The sequence below is a fragment of the Narcine bancroftii genome, chromosome 9, assembly GCF_036971445.1.
Source record: "Narcine bancroftii isolate sNarBan1 chromosome 9, sNarBan1.hap1, whole genome shotgun sequence".
Classification (NCBI taxonomy): domain Eukaryota; kingdom Metazoa; phylum Chordata; class Chondrichthyes; order Torpediniformes; family Narcinidae; genus Narcine; species Narcine bancroftii.
In genome coordinates, this window is record NC_091477.1 from 59,487,384 (window position 1) to 59,501,285 (window position 13,902).

The 13,902-nt window shown below is 44.4% G+C and overlaps 1 protein-coding gene across 10 annotated transcripts in view; it reads right to left on the reverse strand.

Annotated features, from left to right (window-relative positions):
• dbn1 (drebrin 1) overlaps positions 1–13,902 on the reverse strand; it is a 429,629-nt gene that overhangs the window by 13,084 nt on the left and 402,643 nt on the right. For 5 of the 10 annotated variants that reach the window (XR_011345015.1, XR_011345011.1, XR_011345014.1 and 2 more), the window contains one exon: positions 13,355–13,673. The exons of 4 other annotated variants lie outside the window; for them this stretch is intronic. The gene's annotated coding sequence lies outside the window, so the exon portion shown is untranslated. Of the gene's footprint in view, positions 1–6,364; positions 8,755–13,354; positions 13,674–13,902 lie in introns of all 10 variants that reach the window. One more of the 10 variants, XR_011345012.1, reaches the window with a different exon arrangement.

Below are 13,902 nucleotides of genomic sequence, written 5' to 3' on the forward strand. Positions count from 1 at the left end.
AAGGAAAGGTGTATTTTATGTAATAAAATTCTCCAATGAACTAGGACTTCAATAAAACAAAATTTGACATATAACTCCATGAAGAGATATTATTGATTCAGCTGTGGAGAGCAGTTATGATGACTGTTTATCATGCCCTGAATTATTTTTTTTATCCGTCCGAAATACAGATATATAGAACATAGAATTTCAGGACCATCACTGGAGAGGACGAGCTCTGGACTTGGAAGAACTGTGTGTGTTGGGAACTAGCTTTGGTGAGTGTGTTTAAAAAGGGAGCAGAGCCAATTTAAGGGTTAAATGGTGGAAGGGACTACTACTGATAAGGAGCAGTGACAAATGAAACTAAGGGTAGTTCAAGTGGAGCATCCAGTGTGTGAGTGGGACTTTGGCTCATGAGGCTTCGGCATGCAGAAGCTGAGAAAGAGATTTTTTTCCAGGAGGGTAAGGATAGGCGGCGGCGGCCTCGATCCGGGCAGGAGCAAGGGGGAGACGGCGGCCCCGGCCTCGGTCGAGTGAGGCAGGCGGAGGCCCCGATCCGGGCAGAGAGTGGGAGGCGGCGGCCCCAGTCCAGGCACAGGGTGAGCTGCGGCGGCCTCGGCCCCGGTCCGGGCAGTATGGACCGACCTAGGAGGGGAGGCAGGCCCCTCCAGCCCGGGTAAGAAACCTGAATAGGAGAAGGCCACTCCGATATAAAACCTATGACCCAAGGACCTCGCTGCCACGTCCCAGCTTGCTCGGCCATGGCACACGAACCATGGGTGTAAAGGGTGGGGCCAGTACTGCGCGCACTGCACTCCACCAAAAAGCTCCTTTGCGCAGGCCCGAGGACAGGTCCACATCCTCCCCCTCCATGTCCTCCCCCTCCATGTCCTCCCCCTCCACGTCCTCCCCCTCAAAAGATGCTCACAAACTCAAGCTAGCATGCTGGAACATCAGAACCATGCTAGACAAGGCTGACAGCCACCGACCTGAACGTCGGTCTGCCCTCATTGCACATGAACTCCTCAGACTTGACATCGACATAGCCGCTCTCAGTGAAGTCCGCCTGGCAGATGTAGGCAGCCTCCAAGAACGCGGCGCGGGCTACACACTCTACTGATCTGGCAAGCCTTCGGATGAACGACGCCTATCTGGTGTAGGCTTCATGGTCAAGAGCTTCATTGCCTCCAAACTCGAAAACCTTCCGACAGGCCTCTCGGACCGAATCATGTCCATGCGACTCCCCCTTCAAAACAAGCGTCGCATCACCCTCATCAGTGTCTATGCTCCAACCCTCCAGGCGGAACCAGCAGAAAAGGACAAGTTCTACACCAACCTGCGCAACCTCATCCAATGCACCCCTACAGCTGACAAGGTTGTAATCATGGGCGACTTCAACGCTCGTGTCGGCAAAGACTCAGAAACCTGGCCAGGAATCTTGGGCAAGCATGGCGTCGGCAAGTGCAACGACAACGGGCGCCTCCTGTTGGAGCTCTGCGCAGAACAGCGGCTTGTCATTACAAACACCCTTTTTCAGCAGAGGGACAGTCTTAAGACCACCTGGATGCATCCCCGATCCAAACACTGGCACCTCCTGGACTACATCCTGGTGCGAGAAAGTGACAAACGAGATGTGCTCCACACCAGGTTCATGCCTAGCACGGAATGCCACACTGACCACCGGCTGGTTCGCTGCAAGCTCAACCTTCACTTCAAGCCAAAGCCCAGGAACAGTAAAGACCCCAGAAAGAGGTTCAATGTTGGAAACCTGCAGTCAGACGAAGCGAGAGGAAACTTCCAGGCAAACCTCAAAGCAAAGCTCGACGATGCAACCCGCCTCACGGACCCGTCCCCTGAAACCCTCTGGGATCAGTTGAAGACTACCATACTGCAATCCACTGAAGAGGTACTGGGGTTCTCCTCCAGGAAAAACAAGGACTGGTTTGACGAAAACAGCCAGGAAATCCAGGAGCTGCTGGCAAAGAAGCGAGCTGCCCACCAGGCTCACCTTACAAAGCCGTCCTGTCCAGAGAAGAAACAAGCCTTCCGTCGCGCATGCAGCCATCTTCAGCGCAAACTCCGGGAGATCCAAAATGAGTGGTGGACTAGCCTCGCCAAACGAACCCAGCTCAGCGCGGACATTGGCGACTTCAGGGGTTTCTACGAGGCTCTAAAGGCTGTGTACGGCCCCTCACCCCAAGTCCAAAGCCCGCTGCGCAGCTCAGACGGCAAAGTCCTCCTCAGCGACAAGATCTCCATCCTCAACCGATGGTCAGAACACTTCCAATCTCTTTTCAGTGCCCTGCTCCAGCTCCCTCAACAGCCCCTAAGGCTAGAGCTGGATGAGGTCCTCACCCTGGATGATACATATAAGGCAATCGAACAACTGAAAAGTGGCAGAGTACCAGGTATGGATGGAATCCCCCCAGAGGTCTGGAAGGCTGGCGGCAAAACTCTGTATGCCAAACTGCATGAGTTTTTCAAGCTTTGTTGGGACCAAGGTAAACTGCCTCAGGATCTTCGTGATGCCACCATCATCACCCTGTACAAAAACAAAGGCGAGAAATCAGACTGCTCAAACTACAGGGGAATCACGCTGCTCTCCATTGCAGGCAAAATCTTCGCTAGGATTCTACTAAATAGAATAATACCTAGTGTCGCCGAAAATATTCTCCCAGAATCACAGTGCGGCTTTTGCGCAAACAGAGGAACTACTGACATGGTCTTTGCCCTCAGACAGCTCCAAGAAAAGTGCAGAGAACAAAACAAAGGACTCTACATCACCTTTGTTGACCTCACCAAAGCCTTCGACACCGTGAGCAGGAAAGGGCTTTGGCAAATACTAGAGCGCATCGGATGTCCCCCAAAGTTCCTCAACATGATTATCCAACTGCACGAAAACCAACAAGGTCGGGTCAGATACAGCAATGAGCTCTCTGAACCCTTCTCCATTAACAATGGCGTGAAGCAAGGCTGTGTTCTCGCACCAACCCTTTTTTCAATCTTCTTCAGCATGATGCTGAACCAAGCCATGAAAGACCCCAACAATGAAGACGCTGTTTACATCCGGTACCGCACGGATGGCAGTCTCTTCAATCTGAGGCGCCTGCAAGCTCACACCAAGACACAAGAGAAACTTGTCCGTGAACTACTCTTTGCAGACGATGCCGCTTTAGTTGCCCATTCAGAGCCAGCTCTTCAGCGCTTGACGTCCTGCTTTGCGGAAACTGCCAAAATGTTTGGCCTGAAGAAAACTGAGGTCCTCCATCAGTCAGCTCCCCACCATGACTACCAGCCCCCCACATCTCCATCGGGCACACAAAACTCAAAACGGTCAACCAGTTTACCTATCTCGGCTGCACCATTTCATCAGATGCAAGGATCGACAATGAGATAGACAACAGACTCGCCAAGGCAAATAGCGCCTTTGGAAGACTACACAAAAGAGTATGGAAAAACAACCAACTGAAAAACCTCACAAAGATAAGCGTATACAGAGCCGTTGTCATACCCACACTCCTGTTCGGCTCCGAATCATGGGTCCTCTACCGGCACCACCTACGGCTCCTAGAACGCTTCCACCAGCGTTGTCTCCGCTCCATCCTCAACATCCATTGGAGCGCTTTCATCCCTAACGTCGAAGTACTCGAGATGGCAGAGGTCGACAGCATCGAGTCCACGCTGCTGAAGATCCAGCTGCGCTGGGTGGGTCACGTCTACAGAATGGAGGACCATCGCCATCCCAAGATCGTGTTATATGGCGAGCTCTCCACTGGCCACCGTGACAGAGGTGCACCAAAGAAAAGGTACAAGGACTGCCTAAAGAAATCTCTTGGTGCCTGCCACATTGACCACCGCCAGTGGGCTGATATCGCCTCAAACCATGCATCTTGGCGCCTCACAGTTTGGCGGGCAGCAACCTCCTTTGAAGACTGCAGAGCCCACCTCACTGACAAAAGGCAAAGGAGGAAAAACCCAACACCCAACCCCAACCAACCAATTTTCCCCTGCAGCCGCTGCAACCGTGTCTGCCTGTCCCGCATCGGACTTGTCAGCCACAAACGAGCCTGCAGCTGACGTAGACTTTTACCCCCTCCATAAATCTTCGTCCGCGAAGCCAAGCCAAAGAAAGAGATAATGGAGGCAGCAGCTAGGGAAGTGGAACACTCTGATTGCAGCATGTGGGAAGTCTGGACAATTGTCCCTGGGTGCAGGAGGTGCATCCATCTGCAGCTCCTGGGAGACTGGGATAGGGAACAGGAGCTGGATGAACATTGGATCATTCAGGAGGTATAGGCAGTCATAGAGAGGAGCTTCAGGGAGACATTCACCCTAAAGGTCAGTAGGTAGGAAGCTGGGTGACTGTTAGGAGAGGGAAGGGGAAGAGGCAAACAGAGCAGAGAACCCCTGTGGGCATTCCCCTCATCAACGAGTATATCAATTTAGATAGTGTTGGGGGAATGATCTACCTGGCACAGAGACTGGCCCCTCAGCTCAGAAGGGAAGAGGAGAGATGAGGAGAGCTATGGTGATTGGGGATTTGTTAGTTTGACGAGTGGATAGGAGGTTCTGTGAATGAGATTGCTTCATAATAATTTTGAAAATGAGGTAACTGAAGTCCACCTAATGCATATTTCCATGTAAGTTTGTGCAAAGCTATTCGTGCTAATTTTCCTTTCCATATAAACCCCTGTACCTCTCTATTCAGATCCTGAAAAAAAACCCTTTGAAAGTAAACATAGTATTGACTGAAACAAATATTGGATTCGAGGAAAAATATTCATTTTAATGCAATTTACTTGACCAATTAATGTTAATGGAAGATCATTCAATTTAATCAAATCCATTTTAATCCTTTTTAATAAAGGAACATAATTTAATTTATATGTAAAGATTGATAATCTGCATTTACTATTACTCCTAAATATTTAATTCTATCTGACCATTTTAATTCTATAATATTTTGATATTCTGACCCATTGTTGTTCGTTATATACATTAATGATCTAGATGATGGGGTGGTGAATTGGATTAGTAAATATGCAGACGATACTAAGATAGGTGGAATAGTGGATAATGAAGAAGGTTTTCAAGGATTGCAGAGGGATTTGGGCTGCTTAGAAAAGTGGGCTGAAAAATGGCAGATGGAATTTAATGCTGATAAGTGTGAGGTGCTTCATTTTGGTAAGAAGAATCAGAACAGGACATACGTGGTAAATGGGAGAGCATTGATGAATACAGAAGAGCAGAAAGATTTAGGAGTAACGGTACATCGTTCCCTGAAGGTAGAAACTCACGTGAATAGGGTGGTGAAGAAGGCTTTTAGTATGCTGGCCTTTATCAATCATTGCATGGAATATAGGAGTTGGGAGGTGATGTTGAGATTGTATAAGACGTTGGTGCGGCCTAATTTGGAGTTCTGTGTGCAGTTCTGATCGCCTAATTAGAGGAAGGATATAAACAGAGTGGAGAGAGTGCAGAGAAGGTTGACCAGAATGTTACCTGGGTTTAAGCATCTAGAGTATAGGGAGAGATTGGACAGATTAGGTCTTTATTCTTTGGAGCATAGAAGGTTGAGAGGGGATTTGATAGAAGTATTTAAGATTATGAAAGGGATAGACAGAGTAGATGTGGATAGACTATTTCCGTTAAGAGGAGGAAAGATTAAAACAAGAGGACATGAGTTAAGAATTAAGGGGCAGAGGTTTAGAGGTAACATGAGGGGGAACTTCTTTACTCAGAGAGTGGTAGACGTGTGGAATGAGCTTCCGGGAGAAATAGTGGTGGCGGAGTCAATTGTATTATTTAAGAAAAGGTTGGACAGGTATATGGATGAGAAGAAGATGGAGGGTTAGGGCATTGTGCAGGGAGGTGGGACTAGAGAGGGGTGTTTGGTTCGGTGCAGACTAGAAGGGCCTAATGGCCTGTTTCTGTGCTGTAAATTGTTATGTTATGTTATGAATAATCTCCTTCCGCAACTGGCAATATTTCACTCTTATCTCAGTTTACTTTATAGCCAGAAAACTCTCCAAATTTCAACAAACAATCTTGAAAATATTTCAAAGACTGCTCCAGTTCTGTCAAATACACCAACACATCATCTGCAAACAAATTAATCATATTCATCATCCGCAATTCTCATCCCTTTAACCTTATCATTCTGTCATATTGTCTTAGCTAACAGTTCGATAGCCAATGCAAACAAGGCTGGTGATAATGGACAATCTTGCCGGGTCAATTGTGTCAATTTAAATGGTAAAGAAGTTTGACCATTTGTCACCACCCTAGCAATTGGATTTGTATATAGAGCCTTAACCCAACCAATAAAATAAGGGCTAAAATTAAACTTCTCTAACATCTTAAATAAAAAATTCCACTCAACCCTATCAAAAGCTTTTTCCACATCCAGTGCATCCAGTGCATCCACATCCAGTGCATCCACTGAAAGTACATTTAAGTGAAATATCAGGTCATTGAATTACTAACACTTGGATAGTTTCTCTTCCAAATTTATTCCAAATCCAATACAACACAATCAGGGCAAAATATATTCTCTGAATATTACATTATGGAGAAAAAACATGAAATTGTCAAATTTTAACTGTGAATTATTTTAATAAGGGTTGGGGTTGCTGTCTATATCCATTGACCAATGTTATCAATCTAAGGATGTTATCAGATGTGTTTCTATTCTTAATAAAGCCTGTTTGATCTATATGTATCAACTGAGGTAAATATTTATCAAGTCTATTTGCTATAATTTTGCTATAATTTTATAATCTACATTTAATAAAGAAATAGGTCTATATGAAGATACTTTCTACCTTTCTTTGGAATCACAGTAATTATAGCACTCGAACAAGATTCCGCTAACAACTGATTCTCAGTTATTTGCTACAATACCTCTCCAAATACAGAGGATAAATATTCATAAAATACTTTATAAAATTCAACTGAAAATCCATCATCCCCTGGCGACTTTCCATTCAGCATCTCAAAAACTGTAAATGGAGCTTCCAATTACTTAACCTCCTCCTCCCCTAAAACAGATAATTTTAATTTGGATAATTAAGATTCAATAGAACCAATGTCCTGCTTTCCCTCAGAAGTATATAATTTTTGGTAAAATGAATAAAACTGATCATTAATTTCCTGAGGTTTATAGGTAACTATAGAATTCTTTTTAACATCATTAATAATTCACCATATCTGTTCCATTTTTAATTGCCATGCAAATACCTTATGAGCTCTCTCACCCAGTTCATAATAACGTTGCTTAGATCAGTGAATTAAATGCTCATACTGGTAAGTTTGTAATGTATTATAATGTAATTTCAGCTTCATTAAAGCACATTTTTTAATCTTCTGTAACATCTTTCTGAAATTCCTTCTCCAACTCAGTAATTTGCTTCTCCAATGTTAAACTTTCCACCACATATTGTTTTTTAACTTTCGTAGTGTAACTAATAATTTGCCCTTGTAAATATACTTTCAAAGCGTCCCACAATACAAAATTACTACTTACTGAATTAGTATTCTCAGTCAGGAATAAAGCAATCTGTTCCTTAACACAAGTAATAAACTCTGGTTTCTTCAGTAGCATTGTATTAAACCTCCATCTATAAGACAATTGCACCACTTCTGGACTTGCACAGGAGAAAAACAACATAGAGTGATCCGCTATAACCCGACTTTTATATTCAGCCTGTAGTACTCTACCTTGAAAATGTGCTGATACCAAAAAAAAATCTATTCTAGAAAATGAATCATGTCTAGATGAATGAAAAGAAAATTCTTTCTCTATAGGATTTACTCTCCTCCAAATATCCACCAAATTCAAATCTTTCATCAGATCTCCTATTTGTATTGCCGTTTTTGATTTCCTTGTACTTTTTGGAGATCTATCCAATAAAGGATCTAAATCACAGTTAAAGTCTCCCCCAACCAATATATTATTATTGGCCTGATTTAACAACAAAAAAGCCTCCAACATGAACCGTTCCTCGTCTACATTAGGTGCTTAAATATTTAACAAGGTCCACGATTCAGCAAAAATTTTACAATTCACCATCAAAGCCCTCTCTGCATTTCCTTCAAATAATTCCAATTCAAATGGTAATTTCTTATGAATTAAAATCGCTACACCCTTCACTTTAGAATTAAAAGAAGAAGAGAGCACATGACCAACCCACTCTCTCTTCAATTTCAAATGTTCTTTTTCAGTCAAATGTATCTCTTGCAAAAAAACAGTATCAACTTTCATTTTCTTTATGTAAGCCAATACTCATTTACGCTTAATGGGATTATTCAATCCCTGAACATTAAAAGTTGCAAAATTCAAATTAGACATTTCATTAGTAATAAACTTAACACTACTATAAAATTGCTCCCCTTTCCAATTCCTTTAATATTCTGAACCCTCCCCTATATAAAAATTCCACAAAGTCAAAAAAAAGAGAAAATATACTACCCCAAACAAACTACTAAAAAGTAGTAGTTCCCTAAAAATCTGAGTGTGGTAAAAACCCACTAGTGGCAGATGAGTATAAGGTCTCAGTGCCATCCACCCCCCCAGTCAGACTTTCACAAAGTACATAATCAAATATATTCAACCCAATTATTCCAGTCCCAATGATTGTTCCGGGTTTCCAATGTCAAGAAGACTTTGCATCAATTCAACTTTCTTTCCATGTTTCCCATTCTTCCCATTCCCATTACCATTTACCCTCCTTTTAGGCGACGATAATGGCGACCGTCCACTTCCTCGCAGATCTGGCAACGAATTAGCAAAAATTAATGCATCATGGTCATTTTCAAAAAATTGAGATTGAAAATTCCCATAAAAAACTTTCAATACAGCCGGGTAACGAAAAGCAAATTTATAACCGTTTTGCCACAATACTTCTTTAGATTAATTAAATTCTCGGTGCCTTCTAATAATTTCTTAACTCAGATCAGCATAAAAAAGCACTCTGTTATTTTGAACCATCATTGGAGTTTAATTTTGCCGTGCTTTCTGCACTGCAACTCGTAGTATCATTTCTCTATCCTGATATTTTAAACAACGAATCAAAACTGCTCGCTGTGGTTGACCTGGAAATGTTTTTTTCCTCAATGCTCTTTGTGCCCGGTCTAGCTCCAGACCATCCGGAAAAAAATTTGTTTTTTACCTCAGGGATCCATTTCTTAAAAAACTTTACCAAATCTGAACCTTCCATATCTTCTGTGAGACCTACAATTTTTACATTATTTCTTTGACCTTGATTCTCTAATGAATCAATCTTCTTCAATAATTCCTTCTTCTGAATCCCTCAATCCACTTTTTCCATTTTTTCTCTATTACAATCTAGTTGATACTTACATTCAAAAAAAGCTTCTTCAATTAAAAAAAATTATCCTGTACAGTATCCACTGTTTTTATACATCTACTAACAATCATATCTTTCTTCATAGAAGTCATCTCTTCACACATATTATTCATTTTAGTTTTCATTTCCATAAATCCTTGATTTCTCTGAATGGACATCTGCATTGACATGTTTTCCATTTGATGAGCAATCCCTTCCAATATTGTAAACACAGAATCCAGTCCAGGTTCCATCACTTCCCCTTGAGGCCTACCTTCTCTGGTCCCAATCCCCATATATTCTTCTTGTGTTGATTCCAATAATGCTGTGCTTTCTTCCTCTTCTGGTTCTTCTTCCCGTGCAGCTGTGGGTCTGGATACCCGTCGACAGTGTGCCGACCTCGTCAGCCCGCTGAATTTCGGGCTCCCCCACAGCCCACACCTTTTCTAATAATTCTCAGACTCGCGACGCACCGTGCATGCCCGGAAGAGTCACCGACCGAGCAGGTGCGTCTTCTGACGCTACACTGTATGCCCCTAGACCATCAAGCATGACTGCAGGCTTGTGGGTCTGTCCCTGCTCGGCCAATCGGCCCGCATGCCCGGGCTCACTGGGGCGCAAGTCAGGGCTGGTTGAGCTCGTCACAGAACTGGCGCCATCTTGCAGTTGCGCGGTCGGCGCCGGTGGAATACGCAGCCGAGCAGGGATTCTTTGAGGCTTGGGAACTCCAGTCGATGACTCTGTGGCTTCACCTTGGTAGGTAGGCCTCAATTCTTCAATACTTTAATAAGGTAATTTCTTTTGTAACTGAGACTTTGATTTCTTCACATTTGTAGTCATTGCAATCTTCCACTATTCCAAAGTCTGCAAATTCTATTTTTAACCACTTTTACAGGTTTTAAAATTGGGTATTTATGTCTAACTGGGGAAAGGTCTTCCCTCTACGCCATCTTGCCACGTCCCCTCGTTCTGTGAATGAGATTGACGCTCCTGGATGGTATGTTGCCTCCCAGGTGCCAGGGTCAGGGGTGTCTCTAAGCAAGTTCATAGCATTCCAGAGGGGAGAGGGTGAGCAGCCAGATGTCATGGTCCACGTGGGACCAATGACATAGATAGGAATAGGGATGAGGTCCTGAGGAGAGAATATAGGGAGTTAGGTAAGAAGTTAAAAAGCAGGACCTCAAGGGTGGTCATCTCAGGATTGCTGCCTGTGCCACATGCCAGAGAGGGCAGGAACTGGAAAAGGGTTGGTGTAAGGAGCAGGGGTTCAGATTTGGGGATCATTGGGATCTCTTCTGGAGGAGGACTGACCTGTACATAAAGGACAGGCTGCACCTGAACTGGAGCGGGACCTGGGACAAGACATAAAAGTAATCAGTTAGAGGGTTTAAAATGTGTCTACAAAGCTAGGAGAATTAGGAATAAAGGGGATGAACTTAGAGCATGTGGAGCTACGATGTTGTGGCCATTACTGAAACTTGGCTGGAGGAAGGGCAGGATTGGCTGGCACAGGTACCAGAGTTTAAGTATTTTAAAAGGAATAGGATTGGAAGTAAAAGAGGGAGGGACGGCCGGGGGTTGGGGGTGCATAGCATTACTGGTCAGGGATAGGATCACAAAAGAGAGGATGCTGGTGAGGGAGTGTCTCTTGAGATGGTGTGGGTGGAAGTCAGAAATAGGAAGGGAGAAATCACTGTACTAGGAGTTGTCTACAGGCCCCCAAACAGCCTTTGGGACAGTTAGCATAGTGGTTAGTGCAACACCTTTACAGCACCAGCAATCGGGACCGGGGGCTCAAATCCCACACTCTCTGTAAGGAGTTTGTATGTTCTCCCTGTGTATGCGTGGATTTTCTCACAGGGCTCCAGTTTCCTCCCATCATTTGAAGCATACCGGGGGTGTAGATTAATTGAGTGTAAATTGGGTGGCATGGACTTGTGTGCCAAAATGGCCTGTTATCATGCTGTATGTCTAAATAAGCAGGCAGAATGGTGTGGGAAATACAGGGTTGTTGTTATGGGAGACATCAACTTCACTAATATTGACTGGTACTTCCCAACTGTTAAAAGGATAGATGGGGCTGAATTTTTCAGGCGTGTTCAAGAGGACTTCATGATACAGTATGTGGACCAGCCAAGTAGAGGAGAGGCCACAGTGGATCTAATACTGGGTAATGAACCTGTTCAGGTGGTGGACCTCTGGTGGGTGAGCAGTTTGGTGAGAGTGACCACAACTCCCTGAGCTTTAGGATAGCTACAGATAAAAGCAGATAAAATGGGATGAGCTTTAGGATAGCTACAGTAAGATAAAATGGGATGAGACAGGAAATAGGGAGAGTAAATTTGTTTACAGACGTTTCTGGGTGAAAGCACAGAAGTAATGTGAAGGAAGATTAGGGACCATGTGCCGGATTCAGGATAGGTTTGTCCCATGGGACAGGGAAAAGGGAACTGTGGTTGACAGGTGAAACAGCTGGTCAAGAGGAAAAAGGAAGCAGACATTAGATTTCGGAACCAAGAAATATGTGGTAGCCAGGAAGGAGCTTGGGAATGGACTTAAGAGAGCTTGAAGGGGGCATGAGAATTCCTTGGCATGTAGGATTAAGGAGAACCCCAAGGCGTTCTATGCGTATGTGAAGAACAGAAGGATAATGAGAATGATGGTGGAGCTCCTAAAGGATAAAGGAGGCAACATGTGCCTGGAGGTGGAGGAGGTTGGGGAGGTCCTAAATAAATACTTGGCTTCAAAATTCACAAGAGAAAAAGGACCTGGATCAGGATGAGTTCAGATAGGACAGGCTTGTGTGCTGAACATAGTTGAAATTAAGGAAGAAGAAGTGCTGGATCTTAAAAAGCATCCAGATTGATAAGTGTACGGGACCAGACTTGATTTACCCCAGGCTGCTGTGGGAAGTGAGGGAAGATCTAGCTGGGGCAGTAGCTATGATCTTTGAGTTCTCTTTGGACACAGGGCAGGTGCTGGAGGATTGGAGATTGAAAAATATAGTTCCCTTGTTTAAAAAAGGTAATAGGAAGAATCCTAGGAATTATAGATTGGTAAGTCTTACATCAGAGGTGCGCAAACAATGGAGAGGATTTCTTAAGGACAGGACCTATGAGCATTTGGAGAAGTGCAGTCTACTCAAGGGTAGTCAGCATGGCTTTAGGAAGGGAAGGTCGTGCCTCACAAGTCCAAATGAGATTTTTGAGGAGTTAACAAAAGAAATTGATGAGGATAGGGTGATAGATATAGCCTACATGGATTTGAGAAAGGCTTTTGACAAAGTCCCCCATGAGAGATTCATCCAGAAAGTCATGAGTCACGGGATCATTGGAACTTTGTCTCTGTGAATCAAAAAAAAAACAGGCAGGTAGAAAACCGAGAGTAGTAGTGGAAGGAAAGTTTTTTTGCCTGGAGGTCGGTGACTAGGGGAGTGCCACAAGGATCTGTTCTTAGACCCCTGCTCTTTGTGATTTTTATAAATGACCTGGATGAAGAGGCAGAAGGATGGGTCAGTAAGTTTGAAGATGACACAAAGTTTGGAGGAGTTGTGGATGGAGCTGAAGGTTGTCGAAGGTTACAAGAGAATATAGACAGGATGCAGATTTGGGCAGGAAGTGGCAGATGGAGTTCAATCTGGATAAGTGTGTGGTATTGAATTTTGGAAGGTCAAACCAGAAGGCTGAGTACAAGGTTAATGGTCAGTTACTTTAGATCACACATGTCAAACTCTGGCCCGCGGATATAATTATATTTGGCCCGCAAGATCATATTAAATATATATTAGAGTTGGCCCGCTGGCCGCCGCGCAAGTATAGCACATGCACAGCAGCAAGCACCGCCATAGTAGTTTTTAGCACTTCCACAGCAGGCACAGCAGTACACCGATATAGTTAACGGGAAAGTTAATTAGATATTCACAGCGGCGCCGATACAACAGACCCGCCACCTAGCTACAACGGACCCGCTGCCTAGCTACAACGGACCCGCCGCCTAGCTCCATGTGGCTGGACATGGTGGGTCACCTCTGCGTCTCCTTGAGCTTCATCTGTGGGCGGGTGCTGCTGGGCATCGAACTTTCCGCTGGAGTGGAGGTCGCGGACGAGTTCCACCCCTCTCACGGTATTCCCGGTGAGATGGCGAGACCAGTGGGGATTCCTTGGGTTGTTGGCGGCGGTTGCGGCAGGCGGAGGCGGGGGCAGAGGAGGGAGAGGGTGCAGGGGAGGGGATGCCGCTCGGGTTTGCTGGCTGGGCTGGGGAGGGCTCCCTGCAGACCTCCGCTCCCTGGCATGCTTCTCGGCATGATCCCTGGCATGATCCATGGCATGATCCTTGGCTTAAAGGCTAGAGAGAAATATTATTTATTGAATATTTTATTTCTTATTTGTTAATGCTTCTTATGGAAAGAGTTTAACCAAAACTATTATTAAACATTTATTTTAATAAGAAAAAGTTTAACATTACATATGTTGAGAGAAAACATGCAGATGTTGTTGAAAATTTTCAATAAATATTTAGTTCGGCCCTCGACTTAGTCCAAGTTTTTAATTTTGGCCCTTGGTGAATTTGAGTT